Genomic DNA, 15754 nt, shown 5'->3' on the forward strand with positions numbered 1-15754 from the left:
TTATTTTTCCTGTCTCTGTGAAGAATGATGCCAGACCTTTTATTGACATTGCATTAAATCTGTACATTGCTTTTGTATAATTGCCATTTTCACAACATTAATTCTACCTATCCAAGAGCATGGAAGGTCTTTGCATCTTCTCAAGTCCTCATCGATTTCTTTCTTGAGTGTTTTGTTTTGTTTTATTTTTACTGAGTGACTTAGGCATCTGCAATGGTGACTTAAACCTCTGCTTCTGGCTCAGTGCTGAAGGAAATAACCTGCTTCATAATCTCAGAGGGACTGTAAATGAATGAGTTGCCTGTGGATTCTCATCTGGAAACCATCCTATGTCTTGGAACCTTTACCACAAGATGTTCTCCTTGTAGTTATTCTCAGTGTCTTGGTGGGCATGTGGACTGGTCCTTACACATTAAGGTATTTGTCCTTGGTTCCTCTGATCAAGTCAGCACTCCGCTTCTCCAGGGACTTCATTTTGTGGCTGGTGAGGGTGATTCGTATCCTGTAGATAGCCACCTCCAGTTCCACAGGTGTATTTCTGGTATCCTTAAAGGCCATGGCTTCCTGACCATGTTGTTCCTTGGCAAGAACAAACAGCACAGTGGTGAGTCAGGAACAGGAGTGGAAAGAAGTTCTGCTTCACCCACAGTCCAGTCTCAGAAAGGCTTTTTTTTTTTTTAATGTTTTCATTACATAGGTCTTTCACATCCTTGTTAGAGTTATTCCAAGACGTTTATTTGCTTATTTTGGGGGCTATTGAAACTCGAACAGCCTCATTAATTTCTTTCTCTGTATATTTGTACTTTGCAGACATGAAGGCTTCTGCTATTTGTGCATTGATTTTGTATCTTGCCACTTACTGAAGGAATTAATCATCTTAAAAAGTTTTGAGATGAAGACTTGCAGGTCACTTATGTATAGGATCATGTCATCTGCAAATAGGACTAACTTGACTTTTTCCTTTCCAAATTGTATCCCTTTTTTAGTTTCTCCTGTATTATTACTTGGGCTAGGACTTCTTTTTTTTAATATTTTTTTGTTCATTATTTATTTATTTATTTGAGAGTAACAGACACAGGGAGAAAGACAGATAGAGGGAGAGAGAGAGGATGGGTGCCCCAGGGCTTCCAGCCACTGCAAACGAACTACAGATGCGTGTGCCCCCTTGTACATCTGGCTAACGTGGGACCTGGGGAACCAAGCCTTGAGCCGGGGTCCTTAGGCTTCATAACCGCTAAGCCATCTGTCCAGCCCAAGGGCTTCTAATACTATGTTGAAGAGCTATGGTGAGAATGGGCACATCATCTTGTTCCCAATAACAATAGAAAATACTTGAGTCATTCCCCATTAAATAATATTTGGGCTTTATGTGCTTGATATATAACCTTTATTGTGTTAAGATATAAAGCCTCCATGCCTATTCTCTCCAGTGTTTTAATCATGAATTGGTGTTGTATTTTGTCAAAGGCCTTGTCTGCATCAATTGTGATAATCATGTGGTTCTTGTGATTAAGTTTATTTATGTGGTGTATTACATTGACCGATTTCGATATGTTGAATCAGTCCTGAATCCCTGGGATGAAGCCTGTCTGATCAAGGTGGACAATGCTTTTGATATATTGCAGAATTTGGGTTGTGAGGATTTTGTTCAGGATCTTTGCATCTAAATTCATTATGGATATAGGCCTATAATTTTCTTTTATTGTTGTATCTCAGTCTGGTTTAGTACTAGGGTGATGCTAGCTTCATAAAAGGGGATGGGGAGGATTCTCTGCTCCCTGATTATGTGGAATACTTTGAGAAAAATTGGATTCAGTTTTTCAATAAAGGTTTGAAATAATGCAGCTGAGAAGCCATAGAGTCCTGGACTTTTTTTTTTTTAATTTCTTTTTTTATTAGTTATGTACACAGTGCATATACAGCCATGTTGATTCCATCATTAGCTACCTCCCTGACCTCCCCCCTCCTAAGGCACCCTCCTCATTGGGGAATGTGGGTCATGCATTGTGGGGGTAGCCATCAGTTATGGGGAAGAGGCAATATCTCTGTGCATAATGTCCCAACTTGTGACCTAAAAGTCTTTCTGCCTCCTCTTCTGTGAATTTGCTTGAGGAATTCCTGGGCTTTTCTTTTGAGGGAAGTTTTTGATTACCTTTTCAATCTCAGTGGATATGATAGGTTTGTTTAGGAGATTAATTTGCTCTGAGATTAGTTTTCCTAGGTGCTATCTATGTAGGAATTAATCCATTTCTTCCAGATTTTCCACTTTTGTGGAGTAAAGGTTTTGGAAGTATGTTCTGATACCCTTCCAATTTCATTGATATCTATTGTGACATCTCCTTTGTCATTTCTGATTTTGTTAGTTTGAGACTTCTCTCTCTCTCCCCCGCCCTCTCTCTTTTTTTCTTGTTTTTTTTGGCTTCTTCAAATTGTCAGAGGTAGATCGATCTTGTTTATTTTTTCGACGAACCCTCTTTTCATTTCATCAAATTTTTAAATTGTTCTCTTAGTTTCCAATTCATTAATTTCTGCTCTGATCTTGACTTTTTCTTTCCATATGGAGCTCTTAGGGTTGGTTGGATTCTTCTTGTTTTCCAACGCCTTTAGGTAGACAGTGAGGTTACTAACTTGGGATCTCTCCATCTTTGTTATGAAGACATTTAGTGCTATGAATATTCTACTTCAGACTGCCTTCATTGTGTCTCATAAGTTTTGGTAGGTTGTATTTTCACTATAATTCAATTCTAGGAATTTTACGATTTCTTATTTTATTTCTTTCATGGTGTATTCATTGTTTAAAAGTGTGTTGTTCAGTCTACAGGAGCTAGGAGAGTTCTGGATGTGTCCCTTGTTATTATATTCATACTTTTAAAATAATATGATCTGATATGATGCAGGTAGTTACTTCAATTTTCCTGAATTTATGGAGGCATGATTTATGTCCTAATATGTGATGTGTTGTGGAAGGTTCTATGGGCTTCTGAGAAAAATGTGTGTTCTGCAGAACTGAAGTGCGATGCTCTGTAGATGTCTGTTCAGTCTAGTTGATCTATAGTGTTTCTCTGCTGGTCTTACTTTTCTGTTGATTTTCCATTTGGATGATCTGTCTATTGATGATAGTGGAGTATTGAAGTCCCCAAATATGATGGTGCTGATTTTTACTTTTGTTTTGTCGTCAAGTAGGTTTTCTTTTATAGACTGTGGTGCACCTGTGTTTGGCACATATAGATTTATAATCTCATCCTCATGTTGGATTGTTCCTTTGATGAGCCAAAAGTGTCCTTCTTTATCCTTTTTGATCACGTTTATTTGAAGTCTGTTTTGTCAGATATTAATATAGTAACCTCTGCTTGTTTTTCTTTCCATGTGCTTGGAACATCATTTTCCATCCACTCACCATGAGAAGGTATTTTTCTTTAGTGGTGAGCTGGGTTTCTTGAAGATAGTAGATAGAATGGTCCATTTTTCTGATCTGTACTGTTAAATTGCTTGATGGGTGAGTTACGTCCATTAACACTTATGGTTGTATGTGTGAAGTTTGAGTTAATCACTGCCATGATGGGGTACTTTATGGAGCTTGGTACTTTCTTACATTTTGTACTTTTTTGAATCTCTAGTTTTGGTTATTGTGATCTTTCTGTTGGCTCTTGAGATTGGTTGTTTGATTTTTCTGTGTGGGGTATTCCCTAAAGTATACCTTTTAGTTTTGGATTTGTGTTCATGTAGACATAGAGTTGCCTTTTTCAATGAAAATTTTTCCTTTCACAACATATAATAAGGGGTACTTTCACTGGGTACCATAATTTGGGTTGGAAGCCACAGATTTTAGACTTTAAAGTGTTCCATTCCAGGCACTTCTGTATTTCAGGGTTTCTATTGAGAAATCTGAGGTAATTCTGATGGAATTGCATTTGTATGTAGTGAGTTGTTTCTCTTTTGCTGCTTTTAGTATCATCTCTTTGTTTGTATTTTTAAGAGTTTTAACTATGTTGTGCCTCAGAGAGTTTCTTCTTTGGTCCTGCCTGATGTTCTATGAGTTCCTTATATCTGGATGGGTCTCTCTTTTGAGAAATTGGGATTTTTTTCTTCAATAATTTTGTTGAATATGTTCTCTATGCCTCTGGCCTGTAATAGTTCTATTTGAAGTAGAGTACAGACTCAATTTCTTAATGGTGGGAACTGTCAGTATTCTTTTTTGTAGCTTTCTGAAATATAGAGCACATTATTGTTATTTTTTGATACTTTGGTATTGCACACAAGAACTTTTCACTCTTGGCAACTGTAACTTAGCCCCATAGATCCACCTCTTTCCAACCTTCTCATCTCTCAAGTATTTCCAACCTCCAGTAACCACCATCAACTTCATGAGATCAACACTTTTACCTTCCAAGGATGAGTGAAGTCACCAAACACTTTCTTTCCTTGCAGGGATTATTTCATTTCATGTAATGATCTCTTATATCCATTTCCTTACTATTTTTTAAATTTTTTGTTTATTTTTATTTATTATTTGAGAGTGACAGACAGAGAAAAAAAGAGGAAGATCGAGAGAGGGAGAGAGAATGGGCTCAGCAGGGCCTCCAGCCACTGCAAACAAACTCCAGATGCATGTGCATCTGGCTAATGTGGTTCCTGGGGAATTGAGCCTCAAACTGGGGTCCTCAGGCTTCACAGGCAATCACTTAACTGCTAAGCCATCTCTCCAGCCCTCCTAACTATTTTTAATAGTGCTATAATGAGCATGGCAGTGAAAAGAATAAGATTCTTTGTGGACAATATAATCCAATAGATATTTCCCAAAAGAAGACATGATGGCCAATAGGTATATGAAAATATGTTCATATTCCTGATCAACTGATGGAAGCCATAATGAGACATCACTTAACCCCAGTAAGAATAGCTATTATCAAGAACTCTAAAGATGGCAATACCCATACTATTAACCCCCATGTAGTCACTCATGTGAGTCTGTCTCCATGAAGGATGGTGTTAAGATTTTAGAGTAGGCTTTGTTGAGTAAACCCAAGCCAAAAATCCAGAGACCATCCTGATGGCTTAGCCAGGTTATGTTTTCAGTGGAAAAATGATCTTTCCAATAACACAACTTGATTTAAAAAAAAAAAAAAGAATAGCAATACCTTAATGACATCCAGGCCCTTTTTCCTTTGATATATACAACAAATAAGCCCCATTTTCCAGGTACTTCTGTACTTGGTGTTCAAACTTGAACCCACTGCACAGGTGAAAATGGTTTCCAGGAACATGTGAAGGTTCTGCCAACAACAAGCAACCAAGCTCCATGTGTTGCGCAAGTGCGCTGATTTTTATTCCAGTAGGGCAAAGTGTGGAAGTGTTTAATAAAAGAACCAAGTGTTTTGTAGGACCGCAGGCTGACGACGGGGACAGTGCTCTTTGTATGTACTAGAATTCAATCTTTCGGTTCAATATGAGAAATGACGGTTCCTTTCACCACTTAATTGCTCATATTTCCCAATTCTGAAGTTTTTTAATAGGTTTATTGGCCATAACCATCCTGAAAAATTTTAAATTGAAGCCAATTCATCTATGGCAGCTTTAAATTTCCCCTGATTTAAGAAAAAAATATGGTTCTCTCTATGGTTCTCTCAATATATTTCTCAAGTTCTTTTTCCTACTCTCTGTTAAAGCTCTTTTCATGGTTTATCATTTGTTTTATAAATTAGAACTGTTTCATTTTAAATCTTTCAAGGCTACATAAAACCAACATTTATTTCCTTGTTCTGAGAATTTTTCTCAAATAATCATTCTTTGTTTGCATCTTGATAAGTATGTGGGTGATGCTTCAGGGATCCTGGTAGGAAAGCCAATGAAAAGCAAATCAAAAGTGGTGAATCTATCAGAAATCAATACTTTGATGTATAGAAATCTAGCAGAACCCTGAACCACATTAAGAAATATTGCAAAGGATATACATATTTTGGGTTTTTTAATAGAGCTAGCCTAGGAGGGAAAAAGCAAAAATGTTTGAGGAAAGGAAGATAAATACTATTTATACAACAGTTACATAGAATTTCTCCATTTCTTGAGTTTCCTGATAAATTTCAAAGATCTAAATATACTCTTGGGGAGGCAATAACATGAAGCTGATGTTTTGGATTAACAGTGTGCAGAAACATTTTCTGGCAGAAGGTAAATTCAAGACTATTCACTATTTACAATGAATCCTGTAAGAAAAACACACTGATTAATGGCTCAGAGATCAAAGCACTCAGCAAATGTCTATTTTTTTTTTCTGTAAGCAGAGTCATTATAGCTAAGAAAATTTAGCCATGTGTATTTCTTTAATACCAAATATTAGTTGGAGCTATGAAAGCATAGGGAAAAGATAAGAGTGACTTCTTACTATAGGGAAAGAAAGCAACTTTTTACAGTAGGATCAAAAATGAAAGTTTAATTATCAGACATTTTCTTAAAGTTAATTTTCTTTGCCTTTGCCTCAGTGTTCAAGTTTTCTACAAAAGAGAAGATTTATGGGCATTTTATTTTAATTAGCAATCTGGAGGTAAATGTTCTGTGGAAAGTTGAGTGTGTGTCTTCCCTTCACAAGGATGCAAAAAGAACACATTGTGAAATGAGTCACACAAGCTTGTCAATGCCATATATTATATTTTCAATTGTTTTATGTTAAATGCCTAAAAGTAGCCAGATACAGGTTAAACATTAATGTAATATAACTTGGGCTTCATGGACTTTACCTAGTGCATATTCTTCCCAAGGCCTAGGGTGAGGGGACCCAGGAATGACATGGTAATATGCTTTTGTAAATTGTGTTAAGCAAGATAGATTTGCTATAAACCTTAAGATTAATTCCTCTCTGCCATACTTTCCCAAACCTCAGCTGATTGTGACATAGTCATGAGAAAATTTGAATCTGTTTAGCAGAAAATTTACCTAGGGATATATTTACTTTGCATGTGGTGAGATATGGTGATATAGTTTAGAATTATTTGTTTGCATATGTACATCCCAGTCATTGTCAGTATAGGAATAGCTTCCAGAAATACTACTATGCCCACTGTAAAGATACACTGTGCCATGATTTGAATATACAGGAGCAGAGCTGGCACACAATCTGAAGTTATTCCTCAGACCTCACTACTGGCAGCATATGAGGATTGCAAGAAAAGCATGGTTTCATTTTATGAAGCCAGAAGGCACTATCTAGAAATTCCTTCCAAACATTACATGTATACAATTGTAAGTGGAAAAATCTGTTTCTTAGTGATGCCCGTTCAAAACAGACTTTGCCTGACCATAGGAGACATCAGAGCTCATACCTTCAAGGACAGTGCATAAAATAAAGCTGATCATAATTCTGATGTTAATAGGGAGCAGAACAGCAACAGAAATAGAAAGCAGGGAGTGCACGTGTGTGGGAGTTTGCATGCTTTATGAATATAACCAGGCATAACATTTTAAAAATTACTTTTTCATGATCATAACAAAATAAAGAGTAAGTTATTTGTCCAAGGTCAATTCCCAATGCCACACAAAAAAGTGAAAGAATTAGGGTAGAAAAACAACTGTTCATAATCCACACATATCAAGTAGACTCTTTTCATATTGAGTAAAGTATAGGAAAATTCTAAAAGTAATGAACAAGATTGTTATGCTGAAGATTCAAGTAATAAATATGTACATTGGGCCAAAAGTTATAAAAAGAAGGTAAAAGTTTATGGTTGAATGCTATAACCAGCAACAAAGGTGGAGAGGGTGCATCTAAAAAGAAGGTAGAAAAGATTAACCTTAAAACCATGAACCTGGCAGGTAACTTCCAGGCCCAGAATTGGGTTGACCTCACAGCAGAACCAGCAACAAAGGTGGAGAGGGTGCATCTAAAAAGAAGGTAGAAAAGATTAACCTTAAAACCATGAACCTGGCAGGTAACTTCCAGGCCCAGAATTGGGTTGACCTCACAGCAGACTGATAAAGACCCAAAAACCTACAACCAAAATATTTGATGACCTGCTAGAGCTAAAAAGGTATGACCCTATTGCTGAAGACACCACAGGTTGTAGTCACAGGACATTAGAATATCATGCTGGGGGCTGGAGAGATGGCTTAGTGGTTAAGCACTTGTCTGTGAAGCCTAAGGACCCCAGTTCTAGGCTCCATTCCCCAGGATCCACATTAGCCAGATGCACAAGGGGGCGCATGCGTCGGGAGTTTGTTTGCAGTGGCTGGCGAGCCCATTCTCTCTTTCTCTATCTCTATCTGCCTCTTTCTGTCTGTCGCTCTCAAATAAATAAATAAAACAAATTAAAAAATTTAAAAAAAAGAATATCATGCTGGAACATAAAGGGAAACTAGGAATAGGAGGAGGTTATCAGAGTACAAATGGTGAAATAAAAAAAATACACATTATATACATATATAAACTTGTCAAAACTAAAATAAATGTGTAAAAGGAAGTAACACTTGTGCATTAGTGGCTCACAGCCTCTGCCCACAACCAGCTATTCTCTCATTGTCATGAGGCCTGCTCAGTGGGAAAGAATTCATGTCTGGTACTGGAAACCAAGCCAGAAGCCCATGGTCAGGAAACTCTGACTTCATAGAGAAGCCCCCACTGCTCTCTGGAGAAGAGTGGGTTTGCACACCAAAAAGTCACTCAAATATCTTTACATATCCCCAGGTTGCTCACACTCTTGGTTGGAGAATCTCTTTTATTTTGCAGAGGAGAGCCAATATCCAGTGATAGGACAAAAAGGTAGCCAATTGCCCACCCCAAGACATACTACCTCTACAACATTTGCCAGAGCACAGAAGAAATTGCAGGTGAAGCAGAGATATGAATACTTCTTTTACTGCTAGAGAGACAGACAGCTTCACAGTGATGGTGACAGACAAGGTGATCAGTTAAAACCCATTAAGGCAGAAATCCAGAGGCTAAAGAGAGCTCAACCCAAAATCAGACTGCCAACAAGCCTGCCATGGCTCAGAGAATATGTGGAAGAAGGGACAAAAAGAATGAAAGATTATCGTGGACACATGATAATGAATGAAACCATTGTATCATGCTCTCAAGCATGTGGTATTCCTTTTTTACTGTGTCTGTTTCTCTGCATGTACATATGGAGGCACATGATGTATCTATGTAGGCACGATAGAACCTCAGTGTGTATGCGTGAAGGTCAGAGGATGCCTCATAGTGCTTGTCCACTCCTGCCACCTGCTTGGGATGTGGTCTCCCTTGTCATTGTGTTTTTACTTCTTCACTTCATGTACACCCGACTAGTTAGTCCACAAAATTCCAGCTTCTCCTGGTTCCCCCTCACATTGCCTTAGGAATGCTGGGATTACAACTGCCTGTGACACTTGATATCTCTCGTGGTTGCTGGGGAGTTGAACTTGGGCTAGCAGGCTTGCAGGCAAGTGAATTTATCCACTGAGTCATCTCCTCGGATTTTGTGGCTTCCGTGATGCCTCTCAGCTTTATTTATATTATTATTATTATTATTATTTTTTATTTTTATTTTTTTTTTGCTTTTCCAAGGTAGGGTCTCATTCTAGTCCAGGCTGACTTAGAATTCACTATGTACTCTCTGGGTGGCCTCAAACTTACGGCAATCATTCCTACCTCTGCCTCCTGAGTGCTGGCATGAAAGGCATGTACCACCATGCCTGGCTCAAATTTATAATTTTGATGTGTTAGAATATATTTCTACCTTCAAATAGGTACTTACTCTTATAGAAAAAAAATGTCACTCATAATTCCATATATTTATTGTTATGGATAGATTAGAAACTGAGTAAGCTCCAGTAACCGGGTATGTCTACAGTTCAATCTATCTCTGTGGTAATTTCTTCTAAACCACAGCCTCTTCTAGAATGGTTTGCCTTAGTGGTGGGGCAGTTATTTTCCTTTCTAGAGAGCATGAACAGTAGGATTTGGTCAGTGAATATTAGAATGACTAGCTCAAGAAAAATCCATTACTATTATATAACTCAATCATTATGAAAAATAAAAATTATGAAATATTCCCAATGGATTAAAAAATATTATATAAAAATTATATAAATTATATAAAAAATTATACAATATGTTATATAAAAATATTATATAAAAATATATAAATTATATAAAAATATTATATAAAATTTAATTCTCAGGAGATAAAATTCATAACAAATTTATATAAATGGGATTTTTAACCAAAAATGTTTTGTATCAGTAGAGTACAGATATCATCATGCTTCAAGTGAAATTGTAGAAGCAATAACTTTAAAATCAGAAACAGTATTACTGACAATCAAAATGAAAATAAAATAGAAAATCAGTATGAAGTAAAAGAAGAATTAATGATGTAGCAGAGTGGTAAAGCACTTCTGTAACCAGTATACATTCCCCCTACTACTAGAAAATAAAGTAAAATAACTAGAAAGGAAACATCTACATACTAAGATTGTCCTCTGTGTTGATTACAATCTATAGGAAAATTCTCAAATATATAAGCAAGATTGTTACAACAAAGATACAAAAATTAATTACATTTTATGCAGTAGAAATAGCCTCTAAGAAAATATACTAATTTTTTTTAAAAAAACTGTTCATATTATCAATAACTACAAGTAAACCTATTGAAAATAATCAAAGGTCTCATGAACAAAATGAATACGGTCTTTACTGAAAGATATTAAAATATATTAAATATAGCTGGAGAGATGGCTCACCACTTACGGTGCTTGCCTGCAAAGCATAAGGACCCAGGTTTGTTTCCCCAGGACCCACATAAATCCAGATCCACAAAGTTGTCCATGCCTCTGGGATCTGTTTGTAGTGTCTAGATGCATTGGTGCCCCCATTATCCATCTATCTACCTATCTCTTTTTTCTCTCTCTCCCCCCATCTGTCCCTTTCTGCTTGAAAATAAATTTAAAACTTAAAAAGAAATTATATAAATGATAAAAGATACACTTGGTTTGGATTGGAAGCTATCAATTTGGTAAAGATTTCAATTCCTTTAAGTGTACAAATTTAATGAATTCCTATCATAATCCCATGGGAGTTTTCTTTTAATAGACTGACAAGATGGTCTAAAACTGCATGCGGAAAAGAAGATATAGTCAAGAATTGTTAAATTCAAAAGAATAAGGAACAGGAAATTCTCCTTCAGGATAACAAAATTTGCAAAGTTATAGAGAATATAGATTCAGAGATAGATTAATTGTCCATTGTAATATAATGTAGGACTCTGATATTCATAAATATGAAGAGTGTATATTGGACAATGACACTATTTTGCAATTTGGCAAGAAGACTGGCTAGACAATGGAAAATATTAAGGTAGGATTCATGTTGAAAATTCTTTTGAAAATATGTATCTTATATTAGTATGAATATTTATATGTATGTGTAAACTAATATATATGTATGTATATTTATATATGTATATATTTTTATATATACACACATACATCTATGCTGCAGTCAGGTTCACATTGCTGGCAGAAATCACATGATCAAGAGCAGCTTTGGGGGAGAAAAAAAGAGTATATTTTGGCTTACAGACTTGAGGGGAATCTCCATAATGGCAAGGAAAAAAATGGCATGAGAAGAGAGTGGACATCACCTCTTGACCAACATCAGGTAGAAAACAGCAACAGAAGAATGTGCCAAACAGTGGCAAGGGGAAATTGGCTGTAACACCCATAAGCCCGCCCCCAACAATAACGCCTCCAGGAGCCGTTAATTCCCAAATCTCCATCAGTTGGGAACCTAGCATCTAGAACACCTAAATTTGGGGGTGACACCTGAATAAAACCATCATATTTTACATATGTGTATATATATATATATGCAACATCACATCTATTTAAAATAGAATTGAGACTATGCGTATGATTTTGACTTTTTTGCTTTTTCAACTTATTCTGATGAGTTAGCTCAGTGTTTATTTATTATTGATTTACTTTTTCATCTAGCATGAAGAGTTTTAGGTTTTTCTTGCATTTTCACACAAATTTTTTTCACTGATTCTCCCTGACTTGTCTTGCCCTTCCTCCTGTCCCATCAGACCCCCTCCCACCCTTTCTGTCCACAGGTCACGTGGGTCCTTTGGACGTCTTCCCAGCCCATCTTCTAGGAGACTTTCAAACACGGATCCGGAAGTTCTGGGCATCTGAATCTGTGGACATATTTTGAGAATCATGCCTTTGTAGATTTTGGATACGACATTGTTTAGAACAGAAAGTCCTGGGGGTTTGTTGTTACTATTGTTTGTTTGTTTGTTTGTTTTAAGTAAGTAAGCAACTGATGTGCAGAAGCCTGGTTTTACACGGAGGTATTTTAAAAGTGTGCAGTACATACTGTGATGCGCAAACTGCATTTTCAGGAAGGGGGATTTTTTTTTTCCTAGCTGCAGTGAATACTATCAGAGGTTAACCGTTAGCTTCTATCTATTTTGGAGGACTTCCTTCCAGTAAAGAAAACTGGACCAAGGCAATCCTGCTCCCAGGGAAAGTCCATATCAGATGACTGATCTATGTAGGCATCAAAAGTTCTGGTCGTCTTATTTCAACTCAAGAAAACTTTGAACTTTGAACTCCCAGATACTAGCTGAGCCCTGCACTCTACATCAGCACAGCTGCCTTTGCCTGATCTGCTCTCTTCTGCTCACTGGGAACTCTGTGGTGCATACTTCGTCCTCATCTTGTTCGCTGATCTCCATCTTAGAGCCTGGGAAACTCAAATTTGAACACCTAGTGACCTTATATCCTATTGTTAAATGAAGCACAATGCTCTACCATTTCCCAAGCAAGTGAGCTAACAGAACTGACTAGCAGAGAGAAGAAGAAAAAATGCACCACCTGTCAAAATCAGACTGGTCTCCGTTCACATCAGATGGAAATTAATGGTCGACAAGTGGTGACTTAGCAAACTAGGAAGATTGCAAGGCACACCAGCACACTGTGACATGGAAATATGTCTGTAGTTCAGCCAGACACTGCCGTCACCTTCCTAACCAAATACTCTTTTCAACTCTCATGTGTGACAAGCATGAAGAAACTGTAAGGAGTTCATGATAAAAGGCTCAGGAGAGTAATTGTTAAAGGAAACCAATGCAATCTGGGGTAAAGATAGAGATCAGTGGATAAAAATGAAACCAATGGCACCTACCTTCCAACTGGTGAGTGATTACTGCATATTCAACAAATTTATTTATTTTAAGCAGATTAGTTCCTAACTAACAAAAATATATGCACAGTGATATCAGAGAAGCACACATACGAAAGTTTTGGAGGTCACATTGGAGTGACAGAGCTATACTGGTGCAGGTCACGTAACCATGCTCATAGCAAGAGGACACCACAGAAACATTTCTTTGCCACTTCCATCTCCTGATGTCAGATGCTCCCCCAAATCCTGAGAATTTTGCAAGTTTATATTTGTTACTGATGTTTTACTCTTAAATAAATTCCTGTCTAGAGAAATGTCAGCTAATGTCATAAGGCAACATTGTGAGGAGAAACTGTTGGAAGAGGTGAAAGATCGCTATCAACACAGCACAAAACCTAGTCATGGAAAATTTGACAGAGCTGCAAGACTAAAGGAGTGTGCCATGTCTGGATAGCCAAAGAGACAGTCGACTTTCTATACAAGAATATCCATGTCAGAGAACAGAGGTTGAAAGAACACACAATTACATGATATGGCCCAACTGATTATTGTTCCTAAATTTTACTTGCTTCTCTATGCACATGTGTATATATTCATTACCCCTAAATATGTTTATGTATGATTAGAATAAATAAATGTGGCAGAAAGTTAAAAAATCTATAACATAAAAAACTCATTTTTAACTATGATGTTGATTCTGCATATAATTTACTTTCATGTTAATAAGTATTTTTATCTGAGTGTTAACTTCTTTCTACTTTTTCTAAGTCAAACTACTATGTAAGTCAAAAGGCAAGCATGAGAATATAAGGAACTTAGTCAGTTGTCTGGAATTCAACATTTTAGTTACTGACCAAAACTTTCCCTGATGCCTAGAATAGTGCTTAATATAGCTGGAGGACTAATATTGCTTTGAGGTTTAAAATATAATCAGAATGCTTAGACTTACTCCAAACTTGAAAAACTGCTCAAGATTAAATGAAAATGTTCTTCTCTCTTCAATAACTCTTCATTATAATGAGCTTTTTAATATAAAAGAGTATGAATTATTTAACTGCCTGCTATAAGAAATGCAAAATATCTGTGAATTGGAAGCAACATTGAGAAATACAATTGAAAACCTAAAATAAAATATCCACCTCACCCAAAAGGTAATGGAGAAAGAAGACACATTGTATAAGAATTTAATTAGACTGCACTTTAAAGCTTAAATTCACAAAAGAATCAGAACTAAGCTTGTGGGAAAGGACTTGAAGAAGCAGACATCCTGTATGTAAGAATACAGAAAGCATTTGCTTTTATGCTTGAGAAAAATGAGGTAGAGGCAAGAAAAAAGGTAGAGAGACAGAGAGAGGAGCAGAGACAGAGACAGAAAGATTAAACTAATAGCAAGACACAAGTTCAGAATTTGTAAAAATAATGACAGGGGAAATACTAAGTGTCTAACAATTCTTTGAAAATATTAGAGTGGTTGTAAAGTTTTCATTCTCCCCAATCTTCAGTAAAAGTCCCTGGCACTCATAATGCTTTAACAAGTGCACTGCATGGTAGGAGGAGTAGCACATGGGTATGTGCTGAAAAGAAAAGGTCTGGTCTGGAGAGATGGCTTAGCGGTTAAGTGCTTGCCTGCAAACCTAAGGACCCCGGTTCAAGGCTCGATTCCCCAGGACCCACGTTAGCCAGGTACACAAGGGGCGCATGTGTCTGGAGTTCGTTTGCAGTGGCTGGAGGCCCTGGCATGCCCATTCTCTCTCTATCTGCCTCTTTCTCTCTATGTCTGTCACTCTCAAATAAATAAATAAAATAAACAACAATTTAAAAAAAAAAAAAAAGGAAAGGTATGAATGCTATGTGTAGGTGACCTGTGTGAGGAGAGCTGGAGCACTGGATGGTGAGCCTAAGCAGGATCTCAAATCAAAAGTGAACTCACAATATATGCAGCCATAAAAACGTCGCAACAGAACCCACTGTCTTGTGAAATTAATAGACATTAATACTAAAAAATATTTAAATGTATAATTAACAAAGAAAAGTCCACCTTGGGACCTTGAAGACATTATACAGAGAGACTCGGCCTTTGCACTTATCATTAAGGATGGGGAATGGATGGTCTAACTTAGATATAATGTAGTATCAGCTGACATTTGAGGTTTTAACATGTGCTGGTACATTTGAAATTTTAAAATCCAACAATAATAGTTCCTGCTAAATATAACACTGGTATTCTCTGGTATTTCTAAGGACCAGTTGAACTTCAGTATGAGTCTTTTCATAAGGTCAGAAATCTGATATATGCTGAGTCATCAGTCTCCCCCTGTGCCCATCCCCCACACTGCATCAAGAGATCATTACTCCAGCTTTGCACCAACTGCCCTCCTCTCCTCCTTCCCTCTTCCTTCTCATTGCAGACAGATTCGCAATGTTGGTAAAAATCATCTGACCAATAGCAGCTTTTGAGGAAAGAAAAAGGTTTATTTTGACTGGCAGACTTCAGGGGAAGCTCTATCATAGCAAGGGAAAATGATGGCATGAGCAGAGGGTAGACATCAACCCCTGGCCAACATAAGGTGGAAAACAGCAACAAGAGAATGTGCC

The 15754-nt window shown here is 37.0% G+C and overlaps 1 pseudogene; it reads right to left on the reverse strand.

The window, feature by feature from the left end:
- Positions 1-200: 200 nt before the first annotated feature.
- On the reverse strand, positions 201-558 carry LOC105945098 (annotated as a pseudogene).
- Positions 559-15754: the final 15196 nt, after the last annotated feature.

This window comes from Jaculus jaculus, chromosome 9, assembly GCF_020740685.1.
Source record: "Jaculus jaculus isolate mJacJac1 chromosome 9, mJacJac1.mat.Y.cur, whole genome shotgun sequence".
Lineage (NCBI taxonomy): Eukaryota > Metazoa > Chordata > Mammalia > Rodentia > Dipodidae > Jaculus > Jaculus jaculus.